A 16498-nucleotide genomic window follows, 5' to 3' on the forward strand; every position below is an offset into this window, starting at 1 on the left:
TTAGTTTCCGATGCACAACTGCAGGATTACTGTATCCCTTGGACCTTCACTTTGACGATGAAACACAAAATATGCATCGGAATTCAATACAAAAGACTCAATGCCAACTTGAGTCCACGAAGACTGACTCTTTTTAGTGTCTATGTTTTGAGCCTCTCCTCTGTGACCAGTTTTGGATTTCGATGCTTCACTTCAGGTTTACTGTATTCCTTGGACCTTTACTTTGACGATGAAACACAAAAATTGGTTCATAATTGAATACAAACGGCACAATGCCGACTTTAATACAAGATGACTGAGTCTTCTTACCGTCTATGTTTTGAGCCTTTCCAGTGAGACCAGTTTTAATTTCGATGCTTCACTTCAGGTTCACTGTATACCTTGATCCTTCACATTGACGATGAAACACAGAAATTGCATCGTAATTAAATACAAAGGGTACGATGCCGACTTAAGTACAAGAAGATTGAGTCTTCTTAGTGTCTATGTTTTGAGCCTTTCCTGTGGGACCAGGTTTAGATTCCGACGCTTCACTTCGGGTTCACTGTATCCCTTGGACCTTCACGTTGACGATGAAAAACAAAAATTCCATCGGAATTCAATACAAAAAGCACTATACCGTCGTAAGTAGAAGAAGACTGAGTCTTCTTATCGTCCATGCTTCGAACCTTTCCTGTGAGGCCAGTTTTAGATTCTGATGCTTCACTTCTGGTTTACTGTATCCCTTGGAGCTTCACGTTGACGATGAAACACAGAAATTGCTTCGGAATCAAATAAAAAATGCACTATACCGTCTTAAGTAGAAGTAGACTGAGTCCTCTTACCGTCCATGCTTTGAGCCTTTCCTGTAAGACCAGTGTTAGATCACGAAGTTTCACTTCAGGCTTACTGTATCCCTTGGACCTTCACATTGACGATGGAACACAAAAATTGCGTCAGAATTAAATCCAAAAGGCACAATGCCGACTTAAGTACAACATGACAGAGTCTTCTTACTGTCTAAGATTTGTACCTTTCCTGTGTCAGCAGGGTTGGTTTCCGATGCACTATTGAAGGTTTACTGTATCACTAGGACCCTCACATTGTCGATGAAACACAGAAATTGCATCCGAATTAAATACAAAATGCAAAAAGCTGTCTTAAGTGGAAAGAGACTAAGTCTCCTTACATTCTATGATTTGATCCTTTCCTGCGAGACCTGTTTTAGATTTCAATGCTTCACTTCAGGTTTACTTAATCCCTTGGACCTTCACTTTGACGATGAAACACAAATATAGCATGGGAATTAAATACAAACGGCACACTGCCGACTTAAGTACAAGAAGACTGAGTCTTCTTAGTGTCCATATTTGGAGCCTTTCCTGTGAGACCAGTTTTAGATTCCGACGCTTCACTTCAGGTTTACTGATTCGATTGGACATTCACGTTGACGATGAAACTCAGAAATTGCTTCGGAATGAAATACAAAAGGCACAATGCCGACTTAAGTACAAGAAGACTGAGTTTTCTTACGGTCTATGTTATGAGCCTTTCCTGTGGGACCAGTTTTTGATTCCGATGCTTCACATTAGGTTTACTGTATGCCTTGGATCTTCACGTTGACGATGAAACACAGAAAATGCATCGTAATTAAATACAAATGTCACAATGCCGACTTAAGTACAAGAACACTGACATTTCTTAGTGTCAATGTTTTGGGCCTTTCCTGTGTCACCAGTTATACATTCCGATGCACAACTACAGGTTTACTGTATACCTTGGACCTTCACATTGACGATGAAACACAGAAATTGCATATGAATTAAATACAAAAGCACAATGCCGACTTAAGTACAAGAAGACTGAGTCTTCTCACCATCGATGTTTAGAGCCTTTCCTGTGAGACTGGTTTTAAATTCCGATGCTTCACTTCAGGTTTACTGCATCCCTTGGACCTTCACTTTGACGATGAAACAAAATAATTGCATCGGAATTATGTACAAACGGCACAATGGCGACCTAAGTACAAGATGACTGAGTCTTCTTTGTGTCTATGTTTTGAGCCTCTCCTATGAGACCAGTTTTAGATTCCGACGCTACAGTTCGAGTTTACTGTATCCCTCGGACCTTCACGTTGACAATGAGACACAAATATTGCTTCGGAATTAAATACAAAAGGCACAATGTCGACTTAAGTACAAGAAGACCCAGTCTTCTTACCGCCTATGTTTTGAGATTTCCCTGTGGGACCAGTTTTAGATTGCGATGCTTCACATCAGGTCTACTGTATCACTTAGACCTTCACTTTAACGATGAAACACAGATATTGCATCGGAATTAAATTCAAAATTCACAATGCTGACTTAAGTACCAAAAAAAATGACTTTTCTTAGTGTCTATGTATTGAGCCTTAACGGTGTCACCAGTATTAGATTCCGACGCACAACTGCAGGTTTACTGTATCCCTTGGAGCTTCACATTGACGAAGAACCACAGAAATTGCATTGGAATTAAATCCAAAAGGAACAATGCCGACTCAAGTCCAACAAGACTGGGTGTTCTTACTGTCTATGATTTGAGCCTTTCCTGTGAGGCCAGTTTTAGATTGCGAAGCTTCACTTCATGTTTACTGTATACCCTGGACCTTCACATTGACGATGAAACACAGAAATTGCATATGAATTAAATACAAATATCACAATGCCGACTTAAGTACAAGATGACAGAGTCTTCTTACTGTCTATGATTTGTGCCTCTCCTGTATCACCAGGTTTGGTTTCCGATGCACAACTGAAGGATTACTGTATCACTAGGACCTTCACATTGACGATGAAACACAGAAATTGCATCGGAATTAAATACAAAATGCACAATGCCGTCTTAAGCTGAAAGAGACCGAGTCTTCTTACCTTCTATGATTTGATCCTCTCCTGTGAGACCTGTTTTGGATTTCAATGCTTCACTTCAGGTTTACTTAATACCTTGCACCTTCACTTTGACGATGAAACACAAAAATAGCATCGGAATTTAATACAAACGCCCTACTGCCGACTTAAGTACAAGAAGATTGAGTCTTCCTAGAGCCCATATTTTGAGCCTTTCCTGTGAGACCAGTTTTAGATTCCGACACTTCACTTCAGGTTTACTGATTCGATTGGACATTCACGTTGACGATGAAACACAGAAATTGCTTCGGAATATAATACAAAAGGCACAATGCCGACTTAAGTACAAGAAGACTGAGTCTTCTTACGGGCTATGTTTTGAGCCTTCCTGTGAGACCAGTTTTAGATTCCTATGCACAACTACAGATTTACTGTATCCCATTGACGATGAAAAACATAAATTGCATCGGAAATTGAAACAAAAGGCACAATGCCGACTCCAGTCCAAGAAGACTGAGACTTCTTAGTGTCTATGAATTGAGCATTTCCTGTGAGACCAGTTTTCGATTCCGATGCTTCACTTCAGGTTTACTGTATACCGTGGACCTTCACTTTGTCCTTCAAACACTGAAATTGCATCTGAAGTAAATAAAAAAAGGCACAATGAAGACTGAAGTACAAGAAGGCGGCCTTTTCTTAGAGTCTATGTTTTGGGCCCTTCCTGTGTCCCCAGTTTTAGATTACGATGCACAACTGCAGGTTTACTGTATCCATTGGACCTTCACATTGACGATGATACACAGATATTGCATATGAATTAAATAGAAAAGGCACAATGCCGACTTAAGTACAAGAAGACCGAGTCTTCTTTCTGTCTATGTTTTGAGCCGCTCCAGTGAGACCAGTTTTAGATTCCGATGCTTCAATTCAGGTTTACTGTATCCCTTGGACCTTCACTTTGGCGATGAAACACAGAAATTGCATCGGAAGTAGATACAAAAGGCACAATGCCGACTTAAGTACAAGAAGACTGACTTTTCTTAGTGTCTATGTTTTGAACCTTTCCTGTGAGGCCAGATTTAGATTCTGATGCTTCCCTTCGGGTTTACTGTATCCCTTGGACCTTCACTTTGGCGATGAAACACAGAAATTGCATCGGGTTTAAACACAAAAGGTACAATGTCGACTTAATTACAAGAAGAGTGAGTCCTCTTATCGTCTATGATTTCAGCCTTTCCAGTGAGACCAGTTTTAGATTCCAGTGCTTCACTTCAGGTTTATTGTAATTCTTGGACCTTCACTTTGACGATGAAACACAGAAATTGCGTCGGAAATGAATACAAAAGGCACAATGCCGACTTAAGAAATGAAGACTGACTTTCCTTAGTGTCTATGTTTTGAGCCTTTCCTGTGTCAAGAGTTTTAGATTCCGATGCACAACTGCAGGTTTACTTTGTAGCTTGGACTTCACAAGGACGAAGAAACACAGATATTGCTTCGGAATGGAATACAAAAGGCACAAAGCCGACGCAAGTACAAGACTGATGAGTCTTCTTAGTGCCTATGTTTAGAGCATTTCCTGTGAGACCAGTTTTGGATTCCGATGCTTCACTTTTGGTATACTGTATCATTTGGACCTTCTCTTTGACGATCAAACACAAAAATTGCATCGTTATTAAATATAAAAGGCACAATGCCGTCTTAAATACAAGAAGACTGACTTTTCTTAGTGTCTATGTTTTGAGGCTTTCCTGTGTCCCCAGTTTTAGATTATGATGCACAACTACAGGTTTACTGTGTCCCTTGGACCGTCACATTGACGATGAAACACAGAAATCGCATATGAATTAAATACAAGAGGCACAAAGCTGACTTAAGGGCAAGAGGACTGAGTCTTCTGATCGTCTATGATCTGAGCTATTCCTGTATCACCAGGTATAGTTTCCGATTTGCAATAGCAGGTTTACTGTATCACTTGGACCTTCACATTGACGATGTAACACAGAAATTGCTTCGGAATTAACAACAAAACGCACAATGCCGTCTTAAGTAGATGAAAACTGAGTCTTCTTACCATCTATGCTTTGAGCCTTTTCTGTGAGACCAGATTTAGTTTCCGATGCTTCACTTCAGGTTCACTGTATCCCTTGGACCTTCACTTTGACAATGAAGCACAGAAATTGCATCGGAATTAAATAAAATCGGCACAATGCCGACTTAAGTACAAGAGGACTGAGTGATCTTACCATCTATGTTTTGAGCCTTTCCTGTGAAATCAGTTTTAGATTCCGATGCTTCACTTCAGGATTACTGTATCACTAGGACCTACCTACATACTGACGACGAATCACAAAAATTGCATCGGAATTCAATACAAAAGACACAATGCCAGCTTAATTACAAGAAGACTGAGTCTTCTTACCGTCAATGATATCAGATTTGGCAGAGAGACCAGTTTTAGATTCCGATGCTTCACTTCAGGTTTACTGCATCCCTTGGACCTTCACTTTGAAGATTAAACACAGAAATGGCATCGGGATTAAATACAAAACGCACAATGCCGACTTAAGTACAAGATGCCTGAGTCTTCTTATCGTCTATGTTGTGAATCTTTCCTGTGAGTCCAGTTTTAGATTTCGAAGCTTCACTTCAGGTTTACTGTATCCCCTGGCCCTTCACTTTGACGATGAATCACAAATATTGCATCGGAAATCAACACAAAAGGCACAATGCCCACTTCAGTACAGTAAGACTGAGTCTTCTTACGGTCTATGTTTTGAGCCTTCCCAGTGAGACCAGTTTTGGATTCCGATGCTTCAATTCCGGTTTACTGTATCACTTGGACCTTCACTTTAACGATGAAACACAGAAATTGCATCGGAATTAGATACAAAAGGCACAATGCCGACTTAAGTACAAAAGACTGACTTTTCTTAGTGCCTATGTTTGAGCCTCTCCTATGTCCCCAGTTTTAGATTACGATGCACAACTGCAGATGTACTGTATCCCTTGGACTTTCACATTGACGATGAAGCACATAAATTGCATATGAATTAAATACAAAAGACACAATGTCGAGTTAAGTACAAGATGCCTGAGTCTTCTTACGGTCTATGCTGTGAACCGTTGCGTGAATACAGTTTTAGATTCCGATGCTTCACTTCAGGTTTACTGTATCACTTGGACCTTCACATTGACGATGAAACACAGATATTGCTCCGGAATTAATTACAAAACGCACAATGCGGTCTTAAGTTGATGAAAACTGAGTCTTCTAACCTTCTATGCTTGGACCCTTTCCTGTGAGTCCAGTTTTAGTTTCCGATGCTTCACTTCAGGTTGACTGTATCGCTTGGACCTTCACTTTGTCAATGAAACACAGAAATTGCATCGGAATTAAATACAAAAGGCACAATGCCGACTTAAGTACCAGAAGACTGAATCTTCTTACCGTCTATGTTTTGAGCCTTTCCTGTGAAACCAGATTTAGATTCCGATGCTTCACATCAGGTTTACTGCATCACTTGGACCTACCCACATACTGTCGATGAATCACAAAAATTGCATCGGAATGCAATACAAAAGACACAATGCCGACCTAAGTACAAGAAGACTGAGTCTTCTTACCGTCTATGATTTCAGCCTTTCCAGAGAGACCAGATTTAGATTCGGATGCTTCACTTAAGGTTTACTGCATCCCTTGGACCTTCACTTTGACGATTAAACACAGAAAATGCGTCGGAATTAAATACGAAAGGCACAATGCCGACTTAAGTACAAGAAGCCTGGGTCTTCTTACTGTCTATGTTGTGAACCTTTCCTGTGAGTCCAGTTTTAGATTCCGATGCTTCACTTCAGGTTTACTGTATCCCCTGGACCTTCACTTTGACGATGAATCACAAAAATTGTATCGGAATTTAATACAAAAGGCACAATGCCCAATTAAGTACAGGAAGACTGAGTCTTCTTACTGTCTATGTTTTGACAGTTTTTGTTTCCGATGCTTCACTTCAGGTTTACTGTATCCCTTGGACCTTCACTTTGACGATGAAACACAAAACTTGCATCGGAATTCAATTAAAAAGGGGCAATGTCGACATAAGTACAAGAAAACTGAGTCTTCTTATTGTCTATGGTATGAGCATTTCCTGTGAGACCAGTTTTAGATACCGATGCTTCACTTCAGGTATACTGTAACCCTTGGACCTTCACATTGACGATGAAACACAGAAATTGCATACGAATTAAATACAGAAGGCACATTGCCGACTTAAGTATAAGAAGACTGAGTCCACTTACCGTCTATGTTTTGAGCCTTCCCTGTATCACCATGTTTAGTTTCCGATGGGCAACCTCAGGTTTACTGTATCACTTGGACCATCACATTGACGATGAAACACAGGACTTGCTTCGGAATCAATTACAAAATGCCCAAAGCTGGCTTAAGCAGAAGCAGACAGAGTCTTCTTACCATCTATGCTTTGAGCCTTACCTGTGAGACCAGATATAGATTCCGATGCTTCACTTCGGGTTTACTGTATCACTTGGACCTACCTACATACTCACGATGAATCACAAAAATTACATCGGAATTCAATACGAAAGACACACTGCCGACTTAAGTACAATAAGACTGAGTCTTCTTACCGTCTATGATTTCAGCTTTTCCAGTGAGACCAGTTGTAGATTCCGATGCTTCACTTCAAGTTAACTGCATTTCTTGGACCTTCACTTTCACGATGAAACACAGAAGTTGCATCGGAATGAAATAGAAAAGGCAGAATGCCGACTTAAGTACAAAAAGACCGACTTTTCTTAGTGTCAATATTTAGAGCCTTTCCTGTGTCACCATTTTAGATTCCGATTCACAGCTGCAGGTGTACTGTATCTCTTGGACTTTCACATTGACGATGCAGCACATAAATTGCATATGAATTAAATACATAAGGCACAATATCGAGTTAAGTACAAGATGCCTGAGTCTTCTTACGGTCTATGTTGTGAATCGTTCGCGTGAATACAGTTTTAGATTCCGATGCTTCACTTCAGGTTTACTGTATCACTTGGACCATCACATTGACGATGAAACACAGATATTGCTCCGGAATTAATTACAAAACGCACAATGCCGTCTTAAGTAGATGAAAACTGAGTCTTCTTACCATCTATGCTTGGACCCTTTCCTGTGAGACCAGTTTTAGTTTCCGATGCTTCACTTCAGGTTGACTGTATCCCTTGGACATTAACTTTGTCAATGAAACACAGAAATTGCATCGGAATTAAATACAAAAGGCACAATGCCGACTTAAGCACAAGAGGACTGAGTCTTCTTACCGTCTATGTTTTGAGCCTTTCCTGTGAAACCAGTTTTAGATTCCGATGCTTCACTTCAGGTTTACTGTATCACTTGGACCTACCCACACACTGACGATCAATCACAAAAATTGCATGGGAATGCAATACAAAAGACACAATGCCGACCTAAGTACAAGAAGACTGAGTCTTCTTACTGTCTATGATTTCAGCCTTTCCAGAGAGACCAGTTTCAGATTCCGATGCTTCACTTCAGGTTTACTGCATCCCTTGGACCTTCACTTTGACGATTGAACACAGAAATTGCGTCGGAATTAAATACAAAAGGCACAATGCAGACTTAAGTACAAGAAGCCTGAATCTTCTTACTGTCTATGTTGTGAACCTTTCCTGTGAGTCCGGTTTTAGATTCCAATGCTTCACTTCAGGTTTACTGTATCCCTTGGACTTTCACTTCGACGATGAAACACAGAAATTGCATCGGGTTCAAACAAAAAATGTACAATGTCGACTTAAGTACAAGAAGAGTGAGACCTCTTTTCGTCTATGATTTGAGCCATTCCATTGAGACCAGTTTTAGATTCCAGTGCTTCACTTCAGGTTTTTTGTAATTCTTGGACCTTCACTTTGACGATGAAATACAGAAATTGCGTCGGAAATGAATACAAAAGGCACAATGCCGACTTAAGTACAAGAAGACTGACTTTCCTTAGTGGCTATGTTTTGAGCCTTTCCTGTGTCAAGAGTTTTAGATTCCGATGCACAACTGCAGGTTTACTGTATAGCTAGGGCTTCACAATGACGAAAAAACACAGAAATTGCAACGGAATTAAATACAAAAGGCACAAAGCCGACACAAGAACAAGACTACTGAGTCTTCTTAGTGCCTATGTTTAGAGCATTTCCTGTGAGGCCACTTTTAGATGCCGATGCTTCACTTGAGGTTTACTGTATCATTTGGACCTTCACTTTGACGATCAAATACAAAAATTGCTTCGTAATTAAATATAAAGGGCACAATGCCGTCTTAAGTACAAGAAGACTGACTTTTCTTAGTGTCGATGTTTTGATGCTTTCCTGTGTCCCCAGTTTTAGATTACGATGCTCAACTACAGGTTTACTGTATCCCATGGACCTTCACATTGACGATGAGACAGCGAAATCGCATATGAATTAAATACAAGAGGCACAAAGCCGACTTAAGGGGAAGAGGACTGAGTCCTCTGACCGTCTTTCATCTGAGCCATTCCTGTATCACCAGGTATAGTTTCCGATGTGCAAAAGCAGGTTTACTGTATCACTTGGACCTTCACATTGACGATGAAACACAGAAATTGCTTCGGAAGTAAATACAAAACGCACAATGCCGTCTTAAGTAGAAGAAAACTGAGTCTTCTTACCATCTATGCTTTCAATGCATGGGAATGCAATACAAAAGACACAATGCCGACCTAAGTACAAGAAGACTGAGTCTTCTTACCGTCTATGATTTCAGCCTTTCCAGAGAGGCCACTTTTAGTTTCCGATGCTTCACTTCAGGTTCACTGTATCCCTTGGACCTTCACTTTGACAATGAAGCACAGAAATTGCATCGGAATTAAATACAATCGGCACAATGCCGACTTAAGTACAAGAGGACTGACTCTTCTTACTGTCTATGTTTTGAGCCTTTCCTGTGAAATCAGTTTTGGATTCCGAAGCTTCACTTCAGGATTACTCTATCACTTGGACCTACCTACATACTGACGACGAATCACAAAAATTGCATCAGAATTCATTACAAAAGACACAATGCCGGCTTAATTACAAGAAGACTGAGTCTTCTTACCGTCCATGATATCAGCCTTGGCAGAGATACCAGTTTTAGATTCCGATGCTTCACTTCAGGTTTACTGCATCCCTTGGACCTTCACTTTGACGATTAAACACAGAAATTGCATCGGAATTAAATACAAAACGCACAATGCCGACTTAAGTTCAAGATGCCTGAGTCTTCTTATCGTCTATGTTGTGAACCTTTCCTGTGAGTCCGGTTTTGGATTCCGATGCTTCACTTCAGGTATACTGTATCCCCTGGACCTTCACTTTGACGATGAATCACATATATTACATCGGAAATCAATACAAAAGGCACAATGCCCTCTTCAGTACAGGTGGACTGAGTCTTCTTACTGTCTATGTTTTGAGCCTTCTCAGTGAGACCAGTTTTAGATTCCGATGCTTCAATTCAGGTTTACTGCATCCCTTGGACCTTCACTTTCACGATGAAACACAGAAATTGCATCGGAATTAGATACAGAAGGCACAATGCCGACTTAAGTACAAGAAGACTGACTTTTCTTAGTGTCTATGTTTGAGCCTTTCCTGTGTCCCCAGTTTTAGATTACGATGCACAACTGCAGGTGTACTGTATCCCTTGGACTTTCGCATTGACGATGAAGCACATAAATTGCATATGAATTAAATACAAAAGGCCCAATGTCGAGTTATGTGGAAAATGCCTGAGTCTCCTTATGGTCTATGTTGTGAACCGTTCGCGTGAATACAGTTTTAGATTAAGATGCTTCACTTCAGGTGTACGGTATCACATGGACCTTCACATTGACGATGAAACACAGTTATTGCTCCGGAATTAATTACAAAACGCACATTGCTGTCTTAAGTAAATGAAAACTGAGTCTTCTAACCATCTATGCTTGGACCCTTTCCTGTGAGACCAGTTTTAGTTTCCTATGCTTCACTTCAGGTTGACTGTATCCCTTGGACCTTCACTTTGACAATGAAACACAAAAATTGCATCGGAAATAAATACAAAACGTACAATGCCGACTTAAGTACAAGAGGACTGAGTCTTCTGACCGTCTACGTTTTGAGCCTTTCCTGTGAAACCAGTTTTAGATTCCGATGCTTCACTTCAGGTTTACTGTATCACTTGGACCTACCCACATACTGACGATGAATCACAAAAATTGCATCGGAATGCAATACAAAAGACACAATGCCGACCTAAGTACAAGAAGACTGAGTCTTCTAACCGTCTATGATTTCAGCCTTTCCAGAGAGACCAGTTCTAGATTCCGATGCTTCACTTCAAGTTTACTGCATCCCTTGGACATTCACTTTGACGATTAAACACAGAAATTGTGTCGGAATTAAATACGAAAGGCACAATGCCGACTTAGGTACAAGAAGCCAGAGTCTTCTTACTGTCTATGTTGTGAACCTTTCCTGTGAGTCCAGTTTTAGATTCCGATGCTTCACTTCAGGTTTACTGTATTCCCTGGACCTTCACTTTGACGATGAATCACAAAACTTACATCGGAATTCAATACAAAATGCACAATGCCCAATTAAGTACAGGAAGACAGAGTCTTCTTACTGTCTATGTTTTGAACCGTTCCAGTGAGACCAATTTTAGATTCCTATGCTTCAATTCAGGTTTACTGTATCCCTCGGACCTTCACTTTGACGATGAAACACAGAAATTGCATCGGAATTAGATACAAAAGGCACAATGCCAACTTAAGTACAAGAAGACTGACTTTTCTAAGTGTCGATGTTTTGTGGCTCTCCTGTATCCCCAGTTTTAGATTACGATGCACAACTACAGGTTTACTGTATCCCTTGGACCCTCACTTTGACAATGAAGCACAGAAATTGCATCGGAATTAAATACAATCGGCACAATGCCGACTTATGTACAAGAGGAGTGAGTCCTCTTACCGTCTATGTTTTGTGCCTTTCCTGTGAAATCAGTTTTAGATTCCGATGCTTCACTTCAGGATTACTGTATCACTTGGACCTACCTACATACTGACGACGAATCACAAAAATTGCATCGGAATTCAATACAAAACGCACAATGCCGACTTAAGTACAAGATGCCTGAGTCTTCTTATCGTCTATGTTGTGAACCTTTCCTGTGAGTTCAGTTTTAGATTCCGATGCTTCACTTCAGGTCTACTGTATCCCCTGGACCTTCACTATGACGATTAATCACAAATATTGCGTCGGAAATCAATACAAAAGGCACATTGCCCACTTCAGTACAGGAAGACTGAGTCTTCTTACTGTCTATGTTTTGAGCCTTCCCAGTGAGACCAGTTTTAGATTCCGATGCTTCAAAACAGGTTTACTGTATCACTTTGTCCTTCGCTTTGACGATGAAACACAAAACTTGCATCGGAATTCAATACAAAAGGGACAATGTCGACTTAAGTACAAGAAGACTGAGTCTTCTTATTGTCTATTGTTAGAGCATTTCCTGTGAGACCAGTTTTAGATTCCGACGCTTCAATTCAGGTTTACTGTATCCCTTGGACCTTCACTTTGACTATGAAACACAGAAATTGCATCGGTATTAGATACAAAAGGCACAATGCCGACTTAAGTACAAGAAGACTGACTTTTCTTAGTGTCTATGTTTGAGCCTTTCCTGTGTTCCCAGTTTTAGATTACGATGCACAACTGCAGGTGTACTGTATCCCTTGGACTTTCACATTGACGATGAAGCACATAAATTGCATATGAAATAAATACAAAAGCCCCAATGTCGAGTTATGTACAAGATGCCTGAGTCTTCTTACGGTCTATGTTGTGAACTGTTCGCGTGAATACAGTTTTAGATTAAGATGCTTCACTTCAGGTGTACTGTATCACTTGGACCTTCACATTGACGATGAAACACAGATATTGCTCCGGAATTAATTACAAAACGCACAATGCTGTCTTAAGTAAATGAAAACTGAGTCTTCTAACCATCTATGCTTGGACCCTTTCCTGTGACAACAGTTTTAGTTTCCGATGCCTCACTTCAGGTTGACTGTATCCCTTGGACCTTCACTTTGTCAATTAAACACAGAAATTGCATCGGAATTAAATACAAAAGGCACAATGCCGACTTAAGTACAACAGGATTGAGTCTTCTTGCCGGCTATGTTTTTAACCTTTCCTGTGAAATCAGCTTTAGATTCCGATGCTTCACTTCAGGATTACTGTATCACTTGGACCTACCTACATACTGACGACGAATCACAAAAATTGCATTGGAATTCAATACAAAAGACACAATGCCGGCATAATTACAAGAACACTGAGTCTTCTTACCGTCCATGATATCAGCCTTGGCAGAGACACCAGTTTTAGATTCTGATGCTTCACTTCAGGTTTACTGCATCCCTTGGACCGTCACTTTGACGATTAAACACAGATATTGCATCGGAATTAAATACAAAACGCACAATGCCGACTTAAGTACAAGATGCCTGAGTCTTCTTATCGTCTATGTTGTGAACCTTTCCTGTGAGTCCAGTTTTAGATTCCGAACTTCACTTCAGGTATACTGTATCCCCTGGTCCTTCACTTTGACGATGAATCACAAATAGTGCATCGGAAATCAATACAAAAGGCACAATGCCCACTTCTGTACTGGTAGACTGAGTCTTTTTACTGTCTGTTTTGAGCTTTCCCAGTGAGACCAGTTTTACATTCCTATGCTTCAATTCAGGTTTACTGTATCACTTCGTCCTTCACTTTGACGATGAAACACAAAACTTGCATCGGAATTCAATACAAAAGGGACAATGTCGACTTAAGTACAGGAAGACTGAGTCTTCTTACTGTCTATGTTCTGCGCCGTTCCAGTGAGACCAGTTTTAGATTCCGATGCTTCAATTCAGGTTTACTGTATCCCTTGGACCTTCACTTTGACGATGAAACACAGAAATTGCATCGGAATTAGATACAAAAGGCACAATGCCGACTTAAGTACAAGGAGACTGACTTTTCTTAGTGTCTATGATTTGAACCTTTCCTGTGAGGCCAGATGTAGATTCCGATACTTCACTTCAGGTTTACTGTATCCCTTGGACTTTCACTTTGACGATGAAACACAGAAATTGCATCGGGTTTAAACACAAAAGGTACAATGTCGACTTAAGTACAGGAAGAGTGAGTCCTCTTATCGTCTATGATTTGAGCCATTCCAGTGAGACCAGTTTTAGATTCCAGTGCTTCACTTCAGGTTTATTGTAATTCTTGGACCTTCACTTTGACGATGAAACACAGAAATTGCGTCGGAAATGAATACAAAAGGCACAATGTCGACTTAAGTACAGGAAGACTGACTTTCCTTAGTGTCTATGTTTTGAGCCTTTCCTGTGTCAAGAGTTTTAGATTCCGATGCACAACTGCAGGTTTACTGTATAGCTTGGACTTCACAATGACGAAGAAACACAGAAATTGCATCGGAATCAAATACAAAAGGCACAAAGCCGACACAAGTACAAGACTACTGATTCTTCTTAGTGCCTATGATTAGAGCATTTCCTGAGAGACCAGTTTTAGATTCCGATGCTTCACTCGAGGTTTACTGTATCGTTTGGACTTTCACTTTGACGATCAAATACAAAAATTGCATCGTAATTAAACATAAAAGGCACAATGCCGTCTTAAGTACAAGAAGACTGACTTTTCTAAGTGTCGATGTTTTGAGGCATTCCTGTGTCCCCAGTTCTAGATTACGACGCACAACTACAGGTTTACTGTATCCCTTGGACCTTCACATTGACGATGAAACACCGAAATCGCATATGAATTAAATACAAGAAGCACAAAGCCGACTTAAGGGCAAGAGGACTCAATCTTCTGACCGTCTATGATCTGAGCCATTCCAGTATCATCAGGTATAGTTTCCGATGTGCAAAAGCAGGTTTACTGTATCACTTGGACCTTCACATTGACGATGAAACACAGAAATTGCTTCGGAAGTAATTACAAAACGCACAATGCCGTCTTAAGTAGAAGAAAACTGAGTCTTCTTGCCATCTACGCTTTGAGCCTTTTCTGTGAGACCAGTTTTAGTTTCCGATGCTTCACTTCAGGTTCACTGTATCCCTTGGACCTTCACTTTGTCAATGAAGCACAGAAATTGCATCGTAATTAAATACAATCGGCACAATCCCGACTTATGTACAAGAGGACTGAATCTTCTTACCGTCTATGTTTTGAGCCTTCCTGTAAAATCAGTTTTAGATTCCGATGCTTCACTTCAGGATTACTGTATCACTTGCACCTACCTATATACTGACGACGAATCACAAAAATTGCATCGGAATTCAATACAAAAGACACAATGCCGGCTTAATTACAAGAAGACTGAGTCTTCTTACTGTCCATGATATCAGCTTTGGCAGAGAGACCAGTTTTAGATTCCGATGCTTCACTTTAGGTTTACTGCATCCCTTGGACCTTCACTTTGACGATTAAACACAGAAATTGTATCGGAATTAAATACAAAACGCACAATGCCGACTTAAGTACAAGATGCCTGAGTCTTCTTATCGTCTATGTTGTGAACCTTTCCTGTGAGTCCAGTTTTAGATTCCGATGCTTCACTTCAGGTTTACTGTATCCCCTGGACCTTAACTATGACGATGAATCACAAATATTGCATCGGAAATCAATACAAAAGGCACAATGCCCACTTCAGTACAGGAAGACTGAGTCTTCTTACTGCCTATGTTTGAGCCTTCCCAGTGAGACCAGTTTTAGATTCCGATGCTTCAATTCAGGTTTACTGTATCCCCTGGACCTTCACTTTGACTATGAAACACAGAAATTGCATCGGTATTAGATACAAAAGGCATAATGGCGACATAAGTACAAGAAGACTGACTTTTCTTAGTGTCTATGTTTGAGCCATTCCTGTGTCCCCAGTTTTAGATTACGATGCACAACTGCAGGTGTACTGTATCCCTTGGACTTTCACATCGACGATGAAGCACATAAATTGCATATGAATTAATTACAAAAGGCCCAATGTCGAGATATGTACAAGATGCCTGAGTCTTCTAACGGTCTATGTTGTGAACCGTTCGCGTGAATACAGTTTTAGATTAAGATGCTTCACTTCAGGTGTACTGTATCACTTGGACCTTCACATTGAAGATGAAACACAGATATTGCTCCGGAATTAATTACAAAACGCACAATGCTGTCTTAAGTAAATGAAAACTGAGTCTTCTAACCATTTATGCTTGGACCCTTTCCTGTGAGACCAGTTTTAGTTTTCGATGCTTCACTTCAGGTTGACTGTATCCCTTGGACCTTCACTTTGTCAATGAAACACAGAAATTGCATCTGAATTAAATACAAAAGGCACAATGCCGACTTAAGTACAAGAGGACTGAGTCTTCTTACCGTCTATGTTTTGAGCCTTTCCTGTGAAACCAGTTTTAGATTCCGATGCTTCACTTCAGGTTTACTGTATCACTTGGACCTACCCACATACTGACGATGAATCACAAAAATTGCATCGGAAT

This window comes from Schistocerca americana, chromosome 1 (assembly GCF_021461395.2).
Source record: "Schistocerca americana isolate TAMUIC-IGC-003095 chromosome 1, iqSchAmer2.1, whole genome shotgun sequence".
NCBI classification, from domain to species: Eukaryota; Metazoa; Arthropoda; class Insecta; order Orthoptera; family Acrididae; genus Schistocerca; species Schistocerca americana.